Source organism: Bufo bufo, chromosome 8 (genome assembly GCF_905171765.1).
Source record: "Bufo bufo chromosome 8, aBufBuf1.1, whole genome shotgun sequence".
Classification (NCBI taxonomy): Eukaryota; Metazoa; Chordata; class Amphibia; order Anura; family Bufonidae; genus Bufo; species Bufo bufo.
In genome coordinates, this window is record NC_053396.1 from 202,217,764 (window position 1) to 202,241,704 (window position 23,941).

The following is a 23,941-nucleotide window of genomic DNA, read 5'->3' on the forward strand; positions in this document are numbered from 1 at the left end:
CCATATACTACATCAGCTGCAGGCTGAGCCTGTGTCACCGAAGTGCATTTAACCATCAACAGTCTGGTTATTTTTTGGCCATATACTACATCTGGTGCAGGCTGAGCCTGTGTCACCCAAGTGCATTTAACCATCAATAGTGTGGTTATTTTTTGGCCATATACTACATCAGGGGCAAGTTGAGCCTGTCACCCAGCGCCTAAAAAATAGACCTGACATTTCTATTCAACCAAATCTGTACTATTTTAGCTGGTCAAGTTATTTGTAGTGACCGTAAAAGCACAGTTTTTGTTCTGGGTTGAAAAACTATTCCCAAATTTGCCATTCTCAAAATAACTAGTTTCTGCTATATGAGGCCTACTTGAAATCTATCCCAAAAAGGATATCTTACATTGAAGGTACTGATAGTGTCATTCAGAAAAACCTAAGACACACGCTACCATGCAGATAGAAGTCTGATTCTGTGATTAAACCTATACCTGTCACACAGCGCAAAAAAAAACAGGCCTCACATTTCTATTCAACCAAATCTGTACTGTTTTAGCTGGTCAAGTTATTTGTAGTGACCGTAAAAGCACATTTTTTGTTCTGGGTTGAAAAACTATTTCCAAATTTGCCATTCTCAAAATAACTAGTTTCTGCTATATGAGGCCTACTTGAAATCTATCCCAAAAAGGATATCTTACATTGAAGGTGCTGATAGTGTCATTCAGAAAAACCTAAGACACACGCTACCGTGCAGATAGAAGTCTGATTCTGTGATTAAACCTATACCTGTCACACAGCGCAAAAAAAAACAGGCCTCACATTTCTATTCAACCAAATCTGTACTGTTTTAGCTGGTCAAGTTATTTGTAGTGACCGTAAAAGCACACTTTTGTTCTGGGTTGAAAAAGCATTCCCAAATTTGCCATTCTCAAAATAACTAGTTTCTGCTATATGAGGCCTAATTGAAATCTATCCCAAAAAGGATATCTTACATTAAAGGTATTGATAGTGTCATTCAGAAAAACCTAAGACACACGCTACCGTGCAGATAGAAGTCTAATTCTGTGATTAAACCTATACCTGTCACACAGCGCAAAAAAAAAACAGGTCTCACATTTCTATTCAACCAAATCTGTACTGTTTTAGCTGGTCAAGTTATTTGTAGTGACCGTAAAAGCACATTTTTTGTTCTGGGTTGAAAAACTATTCCCAAATTTGCCATTCTCAAAATTGTGGTGAACGGGAACAATGAGGAAAATATCTAATAAGGGACGCGGACGTGGACAAGGTCGTGGTGGTGTTAGTGGACCCTCTGGTGCTGGGAGAGGACGTGGCCGTTCTGCTACAGCCACACGTCCTAGTGTACCAACTACCTCAGGTCCCAGTAGCCGCCAGAATTTACAGCCATATTTGGTGGGGCCCAATGCCGTTCTAAGGATGGTAAGGCCTGAGCAGGTACAGGCATTAGTCAATTGGGTGGCCGACAGTGCATCCAGCACGTTCACATTATCTCCCACCCAGTCTTCTGCAGAAAGCGCACAGATGGCGCATGAAAACCAAGCCCATCGGTCTGTCACATCACCCCCATGCATATCAGGGAAACTGTCTGAGCCTCAAGTTATACAGCAGTCTCTTATGCTGTTTGAAGACTCTGCTGCCAGGGTTTCCCAAGGGCATCCACCTAGCTCTTCCCCAGGAGTGGAAGAGATAGAATGCACTAACGCACAACCACTTATGTTTCCTGATGATGAGGACATGGGAATACCACCTCAGCACGTCTCTGATGATGACGAAACACAGGTGCCAACTGCTGCGTCTTTCTGCAGTGTGCAGACTGAACAGGAGGTCAGGGATCAAGACTGGGTGGAAGACGATGCAGGGGACGATGAGGTCCTAGACCCCACATGGAATGAAGGTCGTGCCACTGACTTTCACAGTTCGGAGGAAGAGGCAGTGGTGAGACCGAGCCAACAGCGTAACAAAAGAGGGAGCAATGGGCAAAATCAGAACACCCGCCGCCAAGAGACTCCGCCTGCTACTGACCGCCGCCATCTGGGACCGAGCACCCCAAAGGCAGCTTCAAGGAGTTCCCTGGCATGGCACTTCTTCAAACAATGTGCTGACGACAAGACCCGAATGGTTTTCACGCTGTGCCATCAGAGCCTGAAGCGAGGCATTAACATTCTGAACCTTAGCACAACCTGCATGACCAGGCACCTGCATGCAAAGCATGAAATGCAGTGGAGTAAACACCTTAAAAACAAGGAAGTCACTCAGGCTCCCCCTGCTACATCTTCTGCTGCTGCTGCCTCGGCCTCTTCTGCTGCTGCCGCCGCCTCGGCCTCTTCCTCTGCCTCTGGAGGAACGTTGGCACCTGCGGCCCAGCAAACATGGGATGTACCACCAACACCACCACCTGCGTCACCAAGCATCTCAACCATGTCACACGGGAGCGTTCAGCTCTCCATCTCACAAACATTTGAGAGAAAGCGTAAATTCCCACCTAGCCACCCTCGATCCCTTGCCCTGAATGCCAGCATTTCTAAACTACTGGCCTATGAAATGCTGTCATTTAGGCTGGTGGACACACACAGCTTCAAACAGCTCATGTCACTTGCTGTCCCACAGTATGTTGTTCCCAGCCGCCACTACTTCTCCAAGAGAGCCGTGCCTTCCCTGCACAAACAAGTGTCCGATAAAATCAAATGTGCACTGCGCAACGCCATCTGTGGCAAGGTCCACCTAACCACAGATACGTGGACCAGTAAGCACGGCCAGGGACGCTATATCTCCCTAACTGCACACTGGGTAAATGTAGTGGCGGCTGGGCCACAGGCGGAGAGCTGTTTGGCGCACGTCCTTCCGCCGCCAAGGATCGCAGGGCAACATTCTTTGCCTCCTGTCTCCTCCTCCTCCTACTCAGCTTCCTCCTCCTCTTCTTCCACCTGCTCATCCAGTCAGCCACACACCTTCACCACCAACTTCAGCACAGCCCAGGGTAAACGTCAGCAGGCCATTCTGAAACTCATATGTTTGGGGGACAGGCCCCACACCGCACAGGAGTTGTGGCGGGGTATAGAACAACAGACCGACGAGTGGTTGCTGCCGGTGAGCCTCAAGCCCGGCCTGGTGGTGTGCGATAATGGGCGAAATCTCGTTGCAGCTCTGGGACTAGCCGGTTTGACGCACATCCCTTGCCTGGCGCATGTGCTGAATTTGGTGGTGCAGAAGTTCATTCGCAACTACCCCGACATGTCAGAGCTGCTGCATACAGTGCGGGCCGTCTGTTCGCGCTTCCGGCGTTCACACCCTGTCGCTGCTCGCCTGTCTGCGCTACAGCGTAACTTCGGCCTTCCCGCTCACCACATCATATGCGACGTACCTACCAGGTGGAACTCCACCTTGCATATGCTGGACAGACTGTGCGAGCAGCAGCAGGCCATAGTGGAGTTTCAGCTGCAGCACGCACGGGTCAGTCGCACTGCGGATCAGACACACTTCACCACCAATGACTGGGCCTCCATGCGAGACCTGTGTGCCCTGTTGCGTTGTTTCGAGTACTCCACCAACATGGCCAGTGGCGATGACGCCGTTATCAGCGTTACAATACCACTTCTATGTCTCCTTGAGAAAACACTTAGGGCGATGATGGAAGAGGAGGTGGCCCAGGAGGAAGAGGAGGAAGAGGGGTCATTTTTAGCACTTTCAGGCCAGTCTCTTCGAAATAACTCAGAGGGAGGTTTTTTGCAACAGCAGAGGCCAGGTACAAATGTGGCCAGACAGGGCCCACTACTGGAGGACGAGGAGGACGAGGATGAGTAAGAGGTGGAGGAGGATGAGGATGAAGCATGTTCACAGCGGGGTGGCACCCAAAGCAGCTCGGGCCCATCACTGGTGCGTGGCTCGGGGGAAACACAGGACGATGACGATACGCCTACCACAGAGGACAGCTTGTCCTTACCTCTGGGCAGCCTGGCACACATGAGCGACTACATGCTGCAGTGCCTGCGCAACGACAGCAGAGTTGCCCACATTTTAACGTGTGAGGACTACTGGGTTGCCACCCTGCTGGATCCCCGGTACAAAGACAATGTGCCCACCTTACTTCCTACACTGGAGCGTGATAGGAAGATGCGCGAGTACAAGCGCACGTTGGTAGACGCGCTACTGAGAGCATTCCCAAATGTCACAGGGGAACCAGTGGAAGCCCAAGGCGAAGGCAGAGGAGGAGCAAGAGGTCGCCAACGCAGCTGTGTCACGGCCAGCTCCTCTGAGGGCAGGGTTAGCATGGCAGAGATGTGGAAAAGTTTTGTCACCACGCCACAGCTAACTGCACCACCACCTGATAGGGAACGTGTTAGCAGGAGGCAACATTTCACTAACATGGTGGAACAGTACCTGTGCACACCCCTCCACGTACTGACTGATGGTTCGGCCCCATTCAACTTCTGGGTCTCCAAATTGTCCACGTGGCCAGAGCTAGCCTTTTATGCCTTGGAGGTGCTGGCCTGCACGGCGGCCAGCGTTTTGTCTGAACGTGTATTCAGCACGGCAGGGGGCGTCATTACAGACAAATGCAGCCGCCTGTCTACAGCCAATGTGGACAAGCTGACGTTCATAAAAATGAACCAGGCATGGATCCCACAGGACCTGTCCATCCCTTGTGCAGATTAGATATTAACTACCTCCCCTTAACAATATATTATTCTACTCCAGGGCACTTCCTCATTCAATACTATTTTTAATTTCATTTTACCATTATATTGCGGGGCAACGCAAAGTTGAATGAACCTCTCCTCTGTCTGGGTGCCGGGGCCTAAATGTGTGACAGTGGCCTGTTCCAGTGGGTGGTGACGTGAAGCCTGATTCTCTGCTATGACATGAAGACTGATTCTGCGCTGACATAAGGCCAGATTCTCTGTTACGGGACCTCTCTCCTCTGCCTGGGTGCCTGGGCCTAAATGTGTGACAGTGGCCTGTTCCAGTGGTGGGTGACGTGAAGCCTGATTCTCTGCTATGACATGAAGACAGATTCTGTGCAGACATAAGGCCAGATTCTCTGTTATAGGACCTCTCTCCTCTGCCTGGGTGCCTGGGCCTAAATGTGTGACAGTGGCCTGTTCCAGTGGTGGGTGACGTGAAGCCTGATTCTCTGCTATGACATGAAGACAGATTCTGTGCTGACATAAGGCCAGATTCTCTGTTACGGGACCACTCTCCTCTGCCTGGGTGCCTGGGCCTAAATGTGTGACAGTGGCCTGTTCCAGTGTTGGGTGACGTGAAGCCTGATTCTCTGCTATGACATGAAGACAGATTCTGTGCTGACATAAGGCCAGATTCTCTGTTACGGCACCTCTCTACTCTGCCTGGGTGCCTGGGCCTAAATGTGTGACAGTGGCCTGTTCCAGTGGTGGGTGATGTGAAGCCTGATTCTCTGCTATGACATGAAGACAGATTCTGTGCTGACATAAGGCCAGATTCTCTGTTACGGCACCTCTCTACTCTGCCTGGGTGCCTGGGCCTAAATGTGTGACAGTGGCCTGTTCCAGTGGTGGGTGATGTGAAGCCTGATTCTCTGCTATGACATGAAGACAGATTCTGTGCTGACATAAGGCCAGATTCTCTGTTACGGGACCTCTCTCCTCTGCCTGGGTGCCTGGGCCTAAATATGTGACAGTGGCCTGTTCCAGTGGTGGGTGACGTGAAGCCTGATTCTCTGCTATGACATGAAGACTGATTCTGCGCTGACATAAGGCCAGATTCTCTGTTACGGGACCTCTCTCCTCTGCCTGGGTGCCTGGGCCTAAATGTGTGACAGTGGCCTGTTCCAGTGGTGGGTGACGTGAAGCCTGATTCTCTGCTATGACATGAAGACAGATTCTGTGCTGACATAAGGCCAGATTTTCTGTTACGGGACCTCTCTCCTCTGCCTGGGTGCCTGGGCCTAAATGTGTGACAGTGGCCTGTTCCAGTGGTGGGTGACGTGAAGCCTGATTCTCTGCTATGACATGAAGACAGGTTCTGTGCTGACATAAGGCCAGATTCTCTGTTACGGGACCTCTCTCCTCTGCCTGGGTGCCTGGGCCTAAATATGTGACAGTGGCCTGTTCCAGTGGTGGGTGACGTGAAGCCTGATTCTCTGCTATGACATGAAGACTGATTCTGTGCTGACATAAGGCCAGATTCTCTGTTACGGGACCTCTCTCCTCTGTCTGGGTGCCGGGGCCTAAATATGTGACAGTGGCCTGTTCCAGTGGTGGGTGACGTGAAGCCTGATTCTCTGCTATGACATGAAGACTGATTCTGCGCTGACATAAGGCCAGATTCTCTGTTACGGGACCTCTCTCCTCTGCCTGGGTGCATGGGCCTAAATGTGTGACAGTGGCCTGTTCCAGTGGTGGGTGACGTGAAGCCTGATTCTCTGCTATGACATGAAGACTGATTCTGTGCTGACATAAGGCCAGATTCTCTGTTACGGGACCTCTCTCCTCTGCCTGGGTGCCTGGGCCTAAATATGTGACAGTGGCCTGTTCCAGTGGTGGGTGACGTGAAGCCTGATTCTCTGCTATGACATGAAGACTGATTCTGCGCTGACATAAGGCCAGATTCTCTGTTACGGGACCTCTCTCCTCTGCCTGGGTGCCTGGGCCTAAATATGTGACAGTGGCCTGTTCCAGTGGTGTGACGTGAAGCCTGATTCTCTGCTATGACATGAAGACAGATTCTGTGCTGACATAAGGCCAGATTCTCTGTTACGGGACCTCTCTCCTCTGCCTGGGTGCCTGGGCCTAAATGTGTGACAGTGGCCTGTTCCAGTGGTGGGTGACGTGAAGTCTGATTCTCTGATATGACATGAAGACAGATTCTGTGCTGACATAAGGCCAGATTCTCTGTTACGGGACCTCTCTCCTCTGCCTGGGTGCCTGGGCCTAAATGTGGGACAGTGGCCTGTTCCAGTGGTGGGTGACATGAAACCAGATTCTCTGCTATGGCATGAAGAGACTGATTCTCTGCTGACGTGAAGCCAGATTCTCTGCTATGGGACCTCTGTCCAATTGATATTGGTTCATTTTTTTTTTTTTTTTTTTTTATTTTAATTCATTTCCCTATTCACATTTGTTTGCAGGGGATTTACCTACATTTTGCTGCCTTTTGCAGCCCTCTAGCTCTTTCCTGGGCTGTTTTACAGCCTTTTTAGTGCCCAAAAGTTCGGGTCCCCATTGACTTCAATGGGGTTCGGGTTTGGGACAAAGTTCGGTTCGGATCCCGAACCCGAACATTTCCGGGAAGTTCGGCCGAACTTCTCGAACCCGAACATCCAGGTGTTCGCTCAACTCTATTCATAATGTATCCTGAGGATAGGTCATCAATATCAGGAGCCTGAAAACCCCTTTAAAGCCTTATCAGGCCTGTGGTTACACAGTGCTCATTCAACGGACTCTCCTTGTAATAATATAGTATATAAGGCTGAAAAAAGATATCCATTCAGTTCAGCCTGTTATTCTGCAAGTTGATCCAGAGGAAGGCAAAAAAAAACAAAAAAAAAACCTGTGAGGTAGAAGCCAATTTTCCTCACTTTAGTGGACAAAAATTCCTTCCCGACTCCAATCAGGCATCAGAATAATTTCCTGGATCAACGACCCCTCTCTAGTAGCTATAGCCTGTAATATTATTATTCTCCAAAAATACCTCCAGGCCCCTCTTGAATTCCTTTATTGTACTCACCATCACCACCTCCTCAGGCAGAGAGCTCCATAGTCTCACTGCTCTTACCGTAAAGAATCCTCTTCTATGTTTGTGTACAAACCTTCTTTCCTCCAGACGCAGAGGATGTCCCCTCGTCACAGTTCTTGGGATAAATAGATGATGGGAGTGATCTCTGTACTGACCCCTGATATATTTATACATAGTAATTAGATCTCCCCTCAGTCGTCATTTTTCTAAAGTGAATAACCCTATTGTTGATAATCTTTCTGGATACTGTAGTCCCCCCATTCCAGTTATTACTTTAGTTGCCCTCCTCTGAACCCTCTCCAGTTCTGCTATGTCTGCCTTATTCACCAGATCACCCGTACCCTACAGACAGGACCACTCAGTCTGACAGTTGGGGGGACTGAGCTAACAAGACCTATGGAAGGGGTTTCTAGACCTCCTCAGTTCCACATGAATTTCCAGTTTTTGTACAGTTTGGAACGTTATTTTAAAGGGATTCTGTCACCAGATTTAACCCTATTAAGCTAGCTGACATAATCGATGTGCTAATGTCAGCTAAAATTAACTAGCCTATTCCTACTTTTATCTATGCCCCCGTTACGCCAGAAATCTAACGTTTATAATATGCTATATAGCCTCTAGGAGAGGGGGGGGGGGGCATTGTTTCTGCTCCTAGAGGCTCCGTTCTCCCACCTTTTCCGTCTCCCTCCAAGTCCTGTTTGACAGGGCCAGGCATCGCTTGCATCTCTCTGCCAGCCCTGTGCTCTGGTGAAATCTCGCGCCGTTCAGCATTTGGCGCAGGCGCGGTGAGGGAAAGACGCTCGCAGGCTGCCAGCTTCCTCACCGCGCCTGCGCCAAATACTGATCGGTGCGAGATTTCACCAGAGCACAGGTCTGGCAGACAGATGCGAGCGCTGCCTGGCCCTGTCAATCAGGACTTGGAGGGAGGCCAAAAAGGTCGGAGAACGGAGCCTCTAGGAGCAGGAACAACCCTCCCCCCCCTGCTCCTAGAGGCTAATTAGCCTATTATACAAGTTAGATTAGGTTTAGCTGACATTACCACATCGCTAATGTCAGCTAGCTTAATAGGGTTAAATCTGGTGACAGAAACCCTTTAAGAGTTATTTTTTTTAGGTTTGAATTTTATATCAGTGCAGATATTAATAACCATATTTTACCTTTTTTATGTATTTTAGTGATGAGTAAGTATGAAGATTTACCCACTTGGGGCATCATTCTTACTGGTCTGGCAGTTGCCACTGGAACAGTTTTATTTTCACTTCTTTGTTTTGGGGTAAGTTTGGAGGCCCATGATCTTCTAAGGAAAGATAAAATGAATACTGAAATATGAATATGTATTTTACAAACAATCCAAACAATACTGAATACACTAAAGGACTTTGAGGGTTATTTATTAAGACCAGCGTTTTAGACGCTGGTCTTAATAAACCCCTATATCTGGCGGTGTATCCGCCGGAGTTATGAAGAGGCACCAGCCTCTTCATAACTTCAGCCGATCCTCCGCCACTTCTAAATGTAAGACATTTTATCCCTTTCCCTGCCCACACCTTGCCCATGGCATGTACGCTTTGCATCACATTTGCTAACCATTTTACACAATTTCGTAAGCTTTTTCTGACTTGTCCAAAAAGGGGGGATGGTTTTGCTTGAAACGGGCAAGGCATTGCTAGAATGGGGACATGGCCTAAATGTTGCCAAGTGCCAAAAATTGGCCAAAATTCAAGATTAACCCTATTAAACCAAGCATATGCTGGGTAGAGGTGATCCTGCTATCTAAAAGATATTGCAGTTATGTTCCGTTTTTGTGCCATTCCTGAGAAAAATAACTTTTTATTAATATACATGTTGGGATTTTGGTGCACTGAGGGATGGTCCTAATTTCCTTGGAGCAAAATAATTCCTCCTTTCTGCACTTAGAGCCACCCTCCATCCCCTTGAATAACAGGCACTTGGACCTGTAGTCTCACACCTGTGTTGTAGCGCGCACTGTCAGTGCATCTCTAGACTGCATATGCGTTGATGACATCATTCTCCACTTTGAAGAGGAGAGCCTTTTTTTCACATAGCAGATGGATTGTGCATGCACCAAATGGAGGACTAAGAGAGGCACCTGGCCATGTCAATTAAGAGGATGGGGGAGCGGTTTTAAGTGCAGAGCGGAGGAGCTCTGGTGCTCCAAGGGGCTCTGGCCTTTCCCTAGTTGTGCCAAAGACTTAATTTTAATTAGTAAAAACTTGTTTTTCTAAGGAATGGTGCAACTGAGGAACATAAATGAGTATTGTTTTACTCAGCAGGATCAACACTACTAGATATGTTTGGGTTGATCCTTCTGATATATTTTCTTTTACCTTTTAGCCAAAACACACTAAGCCTAAAGGGCTTGTCCGGGTTCAGAGCTGAACCCGGACATACCTCCATTTTCACCCCGGCAGCCCCCCTGACTTGAGCATCGGAGTAGTTCATGCTCCGATGCTCTCCTTTGCCCTCCGCTAAATAACGCAGGGCAAAGGCATTTTCAGGAGTTCCGGTGATGAACCAGGCTCTCCATGACGCTGCCAGGAAGCCCGGTGACGTCAACGGCACTGATGGGCGGGCTTTAGCGCTGCCCTAGCCAGTAAAATCAGAGCCGGTGACATCACCGAACTCACTGCCGGGCGGAAGCCTACGCCCGGCAGTGTGTTGTCAACAAAAGAGCCCATCCAGCACAGGTCAAGGGAGCGCATCGGAGCATGAGATGCTCCGATGCTACCATCAGTGGGGCTGCCTGGGTGAAAATATGGGTATGTCCGGGTTCAGCTCTGAACCCGGACAACCCCTTTAAACTCACCTTAAAAAGGTGAAGCCAGTACATATTGATGACCTATCCTCAGGATAGGTCATTAATATCTGATCGGTTGGGGTACAACTCCCTGCACCCCCGTTGATCAGTTGTTTGAAGAGGAGGCGACGCTCGTACGAGCACTGCTCCCTCTTCAAGAATACACTGCGTGTCGTCTCGGAAGTCTAAGCAGCGTAGTGTAATTACAAGAGATTGTTCCATTCAAGTGAATATGACCAGCACTTGTAACTAGGGATGAGCAAACTCGAACTTTACAGGTTCAGTGTCCGATCGGTGGTGTAACGGATCTCTCTGGTTTCTGTTATGCAGGACTTTGATTTCAGTCCTGCATAACGGAAACCAGACGGATCAGTTATGCTTGGCCATAGGCTTCTATTATGACGGATCAAAACAGAATGCCTCTTAAAGGCTTCTGTTTTGCATTCCGACTACGAATTACGTTATATTCTATTATAATGGAATCCATAACGGAATTTCTACACCACCCTAACACCAAACCCGACCCTGTACAGTTTAAGTTCGTTCAAGTGAGACAACAGGTAGTGTAATCGTGATGAGGAAATTGCGCTTGCACGAGCGCCGCCTCCTCTTCCGACTGCTGATCGGCGGCGGTGATAGGTCATCAATATGCTCAACCCCTTTAACTCTGGATCTCATTTTTGGTTTGCAGATTTCCACTCATAGGTCATAGAAGTGAGAGGTGTAGGGTGTAGGGTTCAGACATTGTGATAGTTACTGTAATCCTTACTTTTTATGTTGCACATTCAAATATTTGCTTAGTGTTATACCTTATAATGCTCGCTTAGTAGAAGCATTTGAATAAACAAATAAAATCCAGAAAACATCTCATCTACAACACCACCTAGTGGTAGAAATTGTAAGAACAACATCATATTTTAACCACTTCGCTCCCTGTGTTTTTTCTCCAATTAATGACCAGACTCTTTTAACCTTTTCTTTTTTTTAGTACAATTTTATTGGCTATGTCTTTTGTCAAGTGAACCAAATATTTAAATATATAAGCTATATGAGGATTTATTTTGTACTATCTTTTACCAATGCTTTTTTTACTTTTACTATGATTCATATAAATGTATTTTTATTAATTTCTCTGTTTTTAATGAAAATTCACACAAAAAATAGGATTTAAAGAGTTCCATTTTAAACTAAGACAATACCGTTTTAGGGCATCAGCCATTGTTTGAGCTGATGGCGGCGTGTTTATTTTGTACTTTATTTTCATATTTAATTTATTTGAATCTATACATTTTTTTTTTTTCAGGCAGTGGGGCAGATTTATTAATAACGTCTAAAACTTAGATAGTACAAACAGATCTATCACCCTGGCTGATATTGGTGCACCTTTAGACTGTCAAGTTTCTATCACATCTTACCTGGCATACTTTGTGGCAAAATTGTATGCAAAGATTGTGAAGCAATTTTTGCACACAGTGTGGCACCTTCGCACTGAACAATTCTGGCCGATGCCCCCTTCCCACTAAGTCACAAAAAATATTTGCTATTTCATGACCCTTGTAGTGCACGACAGAAACATTATCTAAAACCCTTAATGGGAATATGTGGTTTTCTAATAAAAACTAGACAGTTGCACATGTTCCTCTTTCCGCTCTGTTTTTTCGGATTGTAGATTTCTTTCTGTATTTGATTAGGGAGCAGCCGTCTAGTCTGAGCTGCTGTTAGCAGCATTTAGCATCCATAGACACACTGGGCAGGAGATCTGTGCAGAGGTTATTAAGCAGGGAGGGGGAGTACATAAGCTCCAAATCTTGAATGGTGGATCCTGTTGACAAGCAATTTACACAGAACAGGACATATTGCCTTATTATTAAGCTTAGTGTCCAGTATGGAAATTGATGGATTTTATGAGTTTTTGTAAAATATAAAGTAGTCACAATGAAAATTAAAAATGTCTTCACAATCAAATTATAAAATGCTTAAAGGGCTTCTGTAACCCCACTAAAGTGATTATTTTTTTTTTTGGGCTAGTTAAATTAGTTATATTGCGATATATGAAAATATAATTGTGTTACTTACTTTGATGCAGCAGTTTCTGCAAAAAACGAAGTTTTATAATATGTAAATTCGGTCTCTACCAGCAAGTAGGGTGGCTACTTTCTGGTTGCTGCTGCAGAAATCCGCCCCCTCGTCGTGTTGATTGACAGGGCCAGCCGGGATCTCCTACTCCGGCCAGCCCTGTCGGCATTTCAAAAATTGCGCGCCTGTGTTGATTCGGCGCAGGCGCTCTGAGATGAGGAGGCTCGTCTCCTCAGCACTCCCTCAGTGCGCCTGCGCCGATGACGTCTTCTATTCCGGTGATGTCATCGGCGCAGGCGCACTGAGGGAGTTCTGAGGAGGCGAGCCTCCTCATCTCAGAGCGCCTGCGCCGAATCAACACAGGCGCGCAATTTTTGAAATGCCGACAGGGCTGGCCGGAGGAGGAGATCCCGGCTGGTCCTGTCAATCAACACGACGAGGGGGCGGATTTCTGCAGCAGCTACCAGCAAGTAGCCGCCCTACTTGCTGGTAGAGACCGAATTTACATATTATAAAACTTTGTTTTTTGCAGAAACTGCTGGATCAAAGTAAGTAACACCATTATATTTTAATATTTCAATATAACTAATTTAACTAGCCCAAAAAAAAAAATCACTTTAGTGGGGTGACAGAAGCCCTTTAAAGTAAAAACATAGGGGGTCATTTACCATCAGAAATACACCTATATTAGCCATATTTCTGGAACAGATTGTGGCGCAAAGGTTAATTGCTCCATAATATATGACTTTCCCCGCTCACGACAGGTCTAAAAAAGTGGGCTTGATGCGGATGGAGAAGGGGACGGTCCGGCAGGCCCGTCTCATTCATCATTTTCTATGCCCGTTTTAGGCATAGAAAATAGTCTAAATTTAAGCCAGCAAGGAAGGCCGGCGCTTCTACATAACTTCGGTGGATCCACCACCAGCTAAAGGGATTATGACCAGCATCTAAAACGCCGGTCTTAATAAATGACCCCCATAATTTAAACAATAGATTATTTTCTGATGACATATTTATTTTAATGTCATGGGTGGCAGAATTTTTGCACCTTTGTCATAGCAAATCTACCCCAAAGTGTTCTCATAAGAGATCCTTGGGAACCTTGTAAATTTGTATTCGCCTTTTGCATGACTGTTATCTCCTGTGATAGCGGCTCCAGTCACAGGGCAAAATACATCCCTATTTCTTGCATTTCTTCTGAGACCTAGCATCTATAGCCCGGGGCATCAAGCTATAGAGCATGATTTATCATTGCATAACAACAAAGATGGCCCTAGGGGGATGTCGACTGTGCATTCATACAGCTGCCTCTGCTGGAAGGGGAGCCTCAGAAATATTAATTTATAAAACTATTATTACATTATATAGCACTGTTTTAGACTAATTTAAGGATCCATTACTCGGTCGCGATGTGGGGGTTATGTTTGAGCATTGCATGTTAGGAGGAGTCATCAACAGTTCAGTCCCAGAAAATGGTGCCCATATAATTTGGACAAATAAACCCTCCACACAGATGTTTAAATAACAATATAAGTAAAGTGCCCACCAACACAATAAATTACAAAAATAATACACTGCACATTGATTAAAGGGGTTATCCAAGGTGTAAAACATACTCCCCAATGCCCGGGCCCCTCATATGGATAGAGCTTAATCTGCTCCCTGGCACCCGCATAGCTCTTGCTCCCTGTACGGCCGTCGCTGAATCTCCCCATCATACCGATCAAAACATCCAGTGACGGGGGCAGCCAATAGTAGGCTGCAACAGGGACAAGCCTCCCTAGCATCATGGGTGATGCTACAGAGGCTCGTCCCCATCGCAGCCTGCTACGACCCCCACGACCCCCGTCACCAGATGTTTTGAATCCGTGCAATGGGGAGATGCAGCCGCGGCCGTGCAGGGAGCAGGGGCTACGTGGGTGCCGGGCAGCGGGGTAAGTACCATCTATACGAGGGGCCTGGGCATTGGGGGAGATGTTTTACACCTTGGATAACCCCTTTAAATCAATGTGCAGTATATTATTTTTGTCATTTATTGTGTTGGTGGGCACTATACTTACCATATATTGTTATTTAGACATCTGAGACATCTGTGTGGATGGTTTGGATGTCCAAATTATTTGGGCACCATTTTCTGGGACTGAACTATACTGAACTATTGATGACTCCCCCTTAGGATAAGATCTGAATATCAGATTGGTGGAGGTATGACTCCTGGCAACCTCATTGATCAGCTGGTTTGCAGTAATTCCACCAGCCACCAGCATAAAGTTACAAAAACTGCACAGTATGCATCTCTGACCATTAAACAGTGGGTGTACTGTAGCTGTTTAGTGCTGCTGGTACTGCAAAACCACTGACCGGTACCAGTGCTAGAAGTTGGACCCCATGCAATTTAGTATTGTTGACTTATCCTAAGGCTGCCTAAACTTTAGGAAATTGTTGACCTCTCCTAATGCCATCTAAACTAAGGCAGTCCCTGCAAGTACGACATGAGACCTTACATCAACATAACGTGCATGAATTATAATACTGACATGAGGTTGCCTTGGATTTACATGATAAATAATATTTGAGATAGCATAATCTGTAATCCATTAAAAGTTCTAGTGCTGGTTCTCACCCAATGGTCTGTTCATGTTCAGGTTGTGAGGATTATAGGCCATGAGAGCTCATCGGGTTCCATCAGTCCTGTAAACAATATGTTTGTTGGATATTCAAATCACCATAATCTCCATTTCAGATGATCTACCTAAAGAAAAGAGCAAAGCGACAACATACCTACTCAGTGAACGAGCCATGATCTGCCAAGGAATGGATTTATTGGTGAAATGTCAAGTGAAAATTGAGGACAAATAACTGAACAAAATGAAAACAAAGTCCAGGAGACATCTATGGACAGATTTTTTAAATGATGGTCAAAGGTTGACTTTTGAAAGAATAATGTCTTACCAGACGGCATTGCCATGAAATTATGAGTATTCTGGGTGTTTTCTACCTATGACACCTAGCTTCCATTGCGATGGATGCCCTAGTGGGTGAATGCTTATCCATACATAGCTGCATGTGATGAGACCAATGTCTAATAATGGGGGTAAATTAAAGCAAGAGGGAATTTGCTAATTGGTGGAGAGGTGGAGACTGCTGGTTTCTAATGGTCTTTAGCAGCACAGAACATGTCAGGGAAGGACATGGAAGCTGGCTAAACACATTAGAAATAGCTAACCATCTATTATGCATGACGGCCTCCTAATTTTCTCCCGATGGCAGATTTCCTGTTCTTCACGGGAAGATATGTGTAAGCTGCTGCCAAAAGAGTCTAGCAATGACCTCTCTTCCCACTGGTAATGCATGCTTGTTCGGCTAAGTCAAGCAGGTTTGTGTATTGGCGGGATGGGAAGCCAACAGTTATCTCATATGCATAGCTGGACTATTAATGAGTTCATTTATAGAGTGGAAGCTCTATTAACAGGTTAATAGTCCAAAGTACCTAAGAGCAGCCTTTCTAGTCCAGTGGAAGCAGACCTGACTATATAGGATTTAATGAGTTGACCAACAGAAAGTTAATAAAAATATTTGCCCCCATCTGCCTCACTAAGAGGGCTGCAGAAAATTTTTCAGTTTTCTAATTGTCCTAACATTATATTCAATAACTGTTTTGTGATGTAAACTCATTTGCATAAACTTGGGCATATGAGAAAGACATGCAAATTAGTGTATCAGCTGAAAAACCAGGCTGATTAAGAATGTGGGTAGTAGCAGCATCAGCTATAGTGCTAGAAGTAGTAATACTAGTATAGTAGTAGTAGTCCAGAGTTTTTCTTGGCTTTGGAAAGGAACAACATTATCATTGTAAATTGGATGGCTCTCTCCGACACTCAGTCACAGCAGAATGATTCTGACTCCATGTGTCACGGTGGGGAGTGGTGGAAACGCCACATCGTACAATGTAGGTTGGCGGGATATGCCACTAGGCCTGGAAACAGGAATAAAGAGAGCAGGTCACCTTCTAACACATCCCTAAATCCTATCCCTACCCTCTAACTGTATGAGCGAACCCTAATGGTGGGAGGGCTCATACCCAGAACCTCGGGCACTACTAACCCTAGAGATCCCTGGTAATAATGTCAGGGCTACGAGATGACCTGTTCAACCAAGACACAGATGAACCGGAGTCTCCAGCAGGCCTAGCAACAAGAAAGGAGCAGACAGTAGCATAAACCAGATTGGCAGGTAAGCACCCAGTGAAAACAACACACACTAAAACAACAACACTTACCTGCCACAACAACTGGAAGAAACAACAACTGCTACTGACTAGTCGTTCCCCCTCTGGGAAACCCTGAAGCCCACTTCCGCAGGCAGGTGGTCAACGCGGTTCCCCCTCTGAGGAAGGAAGCCCCCTCACCAGGGGCACAACACACAGGGGAATGCCTTGCATACATGCAGGACAAACAACACCAAAAGACCAGACATGAAACTACAACAAGACGTATACCACACCCTGAACATAAACCCACACCAAACATCAACACAGGTAAGGTAGGGAACAAGAAGGATACATAAGGGATGATAATCTATGTCCAACAAGGTGGCCCTCAAACTGGACAGATAGTAAGGTCCAGGATGGCAGCATAACTCCAGCTCCACAAGCAGCTGAAGTCCCACAAACCACAGGCTCCAAGCCCAAGTACTATAAGAGCTCACACCCAGCTCCACCTTGCTCACACTTTAACCCCATACCCACCAGAATGGAGCGAACCATATTGTATATTCAATGTGGGGAGCTATGATGTCATGGCACCTAACATTGATAATTGACAGTTTGTTAAATATTTATTACTTACCTGCTTTAGGAATGGGTTAACCCAGATGTTGTGGGTGCTCGTGTAGTTTTGGATGAATTTGATTGGAGATCTCATCAACAGACTTTCTGAACCTATAAAAGAACAGAAAATAACGATTTTAGCGCATTCACGTAAGTATCCTCACAAGATACAGACTTGCATTCATCATCGCTATGGAAGACCTTCTAAAACAACTCATCTTCAAAGCGGAGAGTCAAGGGGGTGAAGCCTGGCTATGAAAATGCTTACAAGTTGAACCGGACCAGCAAGAAGATCTTCTTATATCGATTGATCCTGACTGCTGCGTAGGACCCGGCGCGAGCTCTGAGCAAATCGATTCCGCCTCTGTTACTGGCGCGCGTATGCGCAGTAACCCTGTGTCAGTTTCTCCGATCCGAAAACGCCAGAGGAAAGACAAGAGGGCATATTCTCCCTCTCAATATGCGCCTCCATCAAGTAATAAGAAAAGGTTAAATCTTATGCTTCCTAACAAAAATCATCTTTTTCGTCAATCCAATTTCCATAATATCAAAAAAGGTATCTGTTTCTCGTTCAACGAATCAATATGTAAATGGCAACACAACTGCAAATACCGACATGAATGTTCTTTCTGTGCCGGTTCACATTCAGCCACTAAATGTTTTAAGAAGCAGGGAATTCATTTCCCAAATTCCAGTAAAGAATTTCAATCATTTAAGCAAGGTGACACCTCTGAATTTACCAAGACTAATTCAGTGGCTAGGTCATTACCCAAACACTCTGATGGCTAAATTGTTAATTGATAGTTTTTCAAATGGTTTTTTCATACCTGAGTTTGTTGGTCCAGGTTGTATTATTGTTGAAAATGCGTTATCTGTAAAACAAAATATTGATATTGTTAAAGAAAAAATGTTATCTGAAATTTCAGCAGGTAGAATAGCTGGTCCCTTTAATTCCCCTCCTTTTTTGAATTTTCGTACATCTCCTTTAGCACTAGTACCAAAGAAAGAACCAAATTATTTTCGCCTCATTCACAATTTATCTTACCCTAAATACAGTTCTTTAAACGATGAGATAGATAAAAATAAAGCGAGTGTGAAATATTCGTCATTTAACCAAGCTTTGTCATTTCTACAAAAAGCGGGCCGAAATGCTCTTCTTGCCAAAGCTGACATTAAATCTGCATTTAGATTATTACCTATAAACCCCATAGGTTATAATTCATTAGGTTTTAAATTTCTTGACAGATTCTTTTATGATATGGCCCTTCCCATGGGATTCACTTTATCATGTTTTTATTTTGAGGCATTTTCGACTTTTCTGCACTGGGTAGTAGATATTCATTCAGGTAGTGGATTTATTTTACACTATCTGGATGAGTGTTTATTTATAGGTCGTAAAGATTATGATGATTGTTTGAATCTTTTGAATAAATTCATTGGTATTGCTAATTATGTCAGCATTCTGTTAGCCTTAGATAAGACTGTTTACCCAACTACAAGTCTGAAGTTTCAGGGCACATTTAGGCTACTTTCACACCTGCGTTCGGGTGTTCGCTCGTGAGCTCCATTTGAAGGGGCTCACAAGCGGCCCCGAACGCATCCGTACTGACCTAATGCATTCTCAGTGGATGCGGATCCGCTCAGAATGCATCAGTCTGGCAGCGTTCAGCCTCCGCTCCGCTCAGCGAGCGGGTGTCCGCCTGGCCGTGCGGAGGCAAGCGGATCCGTCCAGACTTACAATGTAAGTCAATGGGGGCGGATCCGTTTGAAGATGACACCATATGGCTCAATCTTCAAACGGATCCGTCCCCCATTGACTTTCAATGTAAAGTCTGGACGGATCCGTTCAGGCTACTTTCAGACTTAGAATTTTTTTTAAACTATAATGCAGACGGATCCGTTCTGAACGGATACAAACGTCTGCATTATAGGAGCGGATCCGTCTGAGCAGACATCAGACGGACCCGCTCTGAACGGTAGTGTGAAAGTAGCCTTATAAACACAGTAACAATGGAATTTAGCATACCAATGGATAAAATTCAACAAACAATTCAGCAATTAATTTGCATATCCAAAAAAGAGACAATTACTCTTAAACAACTCCAGTCACTTTTGGGTTCCTTACATTTCATCTCCCATGTGATTCCCATGGGAAGGGTCTTTTCTAAAAGATTATATGCTGCCACATCAGGTAAGTCCACACCTAACTCTCATATTCGTATCACAAAACAACTAAAGAATGACATCTCTGTTTGGTCGCAATTTATATGCGATTTTAACGGTCACACCATTTGGCAGGAAAAGTTTGTAGGTTCAGATTCTTTGTGACTTTATACTGACACGTCTGGTGCTATAGGATATGGAGCTTATTTTAACAACTTTTGGTCTGCAGAACGATGGCCCTTATTATGGATCAATAATTGCAAGTATTCTAAAAATTTTGTTTTTCTAGAATTATTCCCAGTTCTGCTTTCTTTGACAATCTGGTCTAAGGAATTTCAGAATAAGAGAATACTTTTAAGATCGCACAATATGGGAGTAGTTTTTTCTATAAATTGTTTATCTTCCAAATCTCCATTGGTTTCTTCTCTATTACGCAAGTTAGTATTTCAATGCCTTAAATTTAATATTTGGATAAAAAGCTAAATTTATTTCAGGGAAAGCTAATTATCTCGCCGATTATTTATCCCGACAGCGCTTCAAGGAGTTCTTCTCAATGGCACCTCGAGCTTCCCGAATGGGAATTCCATGTCCTACTCAGCTTTGGGAGATAACAGACGACTAACTAATGAACTTATTTCAAGTTCATTAGCCAAGAATACATGGGCAGCTTATTCTGCCGCATGGCTTGAATGGAAGCTTTACTGTGTATCTCAAAATATTTCCTTTTGAATTCAATTTTGAAAATTTCATCAAATTTACTCTCAATCTTTATAGAAAAGGTTTACAGGCCGAATCTATATCTAAAAAATTATCTGCCATTTCTTTTTTCTTTAAACTGAAAGGTTACAATTCCATTTTAGATAATTTTAGTCTTAAACAAATTATTAAAGGAGTTAAAAGAAAGTCAGTTCCTAATGAAAAAACAAGACCTTTATCAGTTGATTTATTACAAAAGGTTGTAAGTAAGTTAGTTTCGGTATGTTCTTCTGAATACGAAGTACAATTATTTTCAGCAGCATTTTCAGTAGCTTTCTTTGCTGCTTTAAGGATAAGTGAGATTGCTGCAGACAATAAACATTCAAATCCTCCAATTTTGAAGGCGGACATAATAATAGGGAGTGGTTTTTTGAAGCTACATATTAAAAAATCCAAGACTGATCAATTTAGCAAGGGAGCTTGGCTGTGTATGAAAAGTTATCCAATTAAATCAATTTGTCCGGTCAATAATATGATTAAATGGTTGCAGGTAAGAAAACCTGATCCAAATGCTTTATTTAACCACCTCGATAGCTCCCATTTGTCAAAATACCAATTTAATTATATTTTTCATAAATGTCTCAATGATTTAGGTTATGCAAATTTTAAACTTTCCGCACATTCATTTAGAATAGGTGCAGCAACTTTTGCTGCTCAAATAGGTTTAGATATCTCTATTATCAAACGTATAGCTAGATGGAGGTCCAATTGTTATAACCATTACATTCGGCCTAACCTTATTATTCATTAATTTTAGGATCTTCGAAAGTTGTATGGATTATTGGGGACGAATTGATTGAATTGGCTGAGAGAAGATCTACCTATAGACATTCTATGGTTAACTTAGGTTTCCCCAAAGACTATTCCATAAATTGGAGTTCATTCTCAGGCCTTAAAATTTCTAATATTTACGAGAAAGTCAATTACATGTATTCAAAAATGTCGAAACCTGATTTAATTATATTACACATTGGTACTTATGACTTGGGTAAAATCAAAACGCACTTGTTAATTTACGAACTAAAAGAGTTGTTATGTAAAATATGCCACTTACTTGATGATTCTGTCCTTGTATTTTCGGATATCATCCCCAAGTTTTCTTGGTCCAAAGCTGAATTATCCTTTTTAGAAACAATCAGAAAAAGAATTAATTAAACAATGGAGATTTATTTGAAAGAAATAGGACATAGTTCTTACAGACATGTTGAACTCGTAGGATTCGTTAGAGGACTTTACCAGGATAAAGAAAGAACTGGAACTTTAGGTACACTGGCCAGAATGTAGCTTTTACTAGAATATGATAAATGTTGCATAGACATATATAGGATGGGCTACATTTAATATGAGAAGACAGCTGGATGCAATACACGTACAGTTCAGGATATATGGAAAAGATGGGCTGGATTTTAGGGTATGGATTACAGCCGCCACTGTATTGGTCAGCTTAAAAGATACTCTTTGGTGTATCCCCAATTCAGGGCCTCCTACTATTATCCCAAAATTTCCTAAGAGGGTCTTTCAGAAGAGCTTTTCATATTAGACATCTAATAAACCCCAGGGATGAGAGCTGCAGATCCATGATCTGAGAATAGAGCTTCAGATTTGGTGCATTATATATATATAGAAATGCATACATTTGGCTACTTGCTTCTACAAAAAACAGCACCACTCTTGTTGGTAGGCCAGGTGTGATACTGTAGTTCTGCCAAATTCATGTAAATCGAGCTAAACTGCAATGCCAGACACAGTCTGTGGACAAGTGTGGGGCTTTTTCTTGAAAGTAGAAAGCAATAAACTATTTTAACCTCTTTAAGTCGTGAAAACCTTACAGATGTATTTATAAAGCATATATAGCTCATGCACTGCATAAACCATGTACAATATGTAAATATATAGAGAAAATGGGTAAAATAGCTTTGTGCAATGCCGTATGTAGACAGTATAGGGAGATGTGCACTGTTCTGATTTTCATGGTGTTTACATGTATTACACCTGTCATCGAAAATATCATGATTTATTATTAGGATTTATTATTTCGACAATGCATGGGAATATTGTTTCACTGGAATTTTACTACATAATAAATTGCAATGTTTTGAGGAGATTTTCTGAAAATGTCATCTCTTTAGGACAAACACATTAAAATATAATATCTGTATTTATTATGTTTTTTTGCAATATTAAGGAAGATTTATTGCAGGAATTGGGTACATCTAATATTTTCAGGAAATTATTATATTATGCACCATTGGCACTAAAGAGACGCCATTTAAGACTGAGTTAAGACTTTCATTGTCATCCAGGTATAAAATACACCCCTCTGAAAGGGTTAAATAAATTAATTCCTACTTCCCTGGTGGTCTTGATTAGTGGAGGGGTTTATTCTAACTTGCCTGGTGGTCTGGGACAGTATAGGGGTTAATAGATGTTTTCTGATGGTCACGAGGAAGAATTAGAGGAATTAATCACTAGTATAGTAGAGCAGTTACATTTTACTTGTCAACTTCAAGAAGGAACATCAGGGAGATTGTAAAGATGGGAACAAAAAGAGGTGCATTTATGGTGGCACGCAAAATTTTTGTGCTTATGCTCTGCCTGGTTATACAGTAAATGAAACTCCTTAACATATGGCATTTGAAACTCAAATTGTACATGTGATCTTCTTCAGCATACCCACAAATGAATTCAGACCACACACCATATGCCCTAAATTATTATATAGATCCCTAGACCAGTCTCCCTGTATACAGATCAGAGCCTCATCTACTGTATCAGACTGCAGACCAGATCCACAATTTATATAGATTCCAGACCAGATCTCCAATCTATACAGACTCCAGACCATACCTCTCCCATTTATGCAGAACTCAGGCCAGACCCGTAAATCAATGAGGATGCTGCATGGCTTCAAAGTTCATAGAATGCTAGCAAAACACTCCAAATGTCGTAAGTCACATCACAACCACTGGGTGGCAACACATACACATACTACATAAGCATCTCCCGACAGAGTATCAAGAAATCATGTTCCATTTCAAGCTGGACATCTCATGACACACATCTAAGTCGAGCCGAGAGAAAAGGAAAGGAAGAACTGATCTGTATGATTAATGACTCCAGCTAAACTGCATTGTCTGTTGGTTCCTGAGGTAGTCTGAATTTCAGCCCCTTTCCGATCACAGGCTTAAGATTTATTAGTATTTTTTGTGTTGGCTCCATATTTGGTCCATATGGAGTAGGTACAGTATACTGAACCATTATAATTCTGCGGAGATGCTTGCATCTGTATATTGTACATGAAGATTTTCTCCAAAAAACTAAGGTGGACCTTTAGTAAGCCTGGCGATTGATACCCCGGTCCTAATTCGTGTGCGCTGCCCGTGGATGTGCCTAAGTTATCTTAAGGCGCTGCAGCCGACCATGCGACATGCTTTAATCTACAACAGCTCCCTTGCTGGCATAGATTAAGATCATTTTCCAAGCCAGAAACTGATGGCCCGCCCTCATCTGCACCCGCGGCGTGTCCCCTTTTTTTACCAGTTTGCAATATTGGCGTGAGCGGGAAAAATCACAGGTTT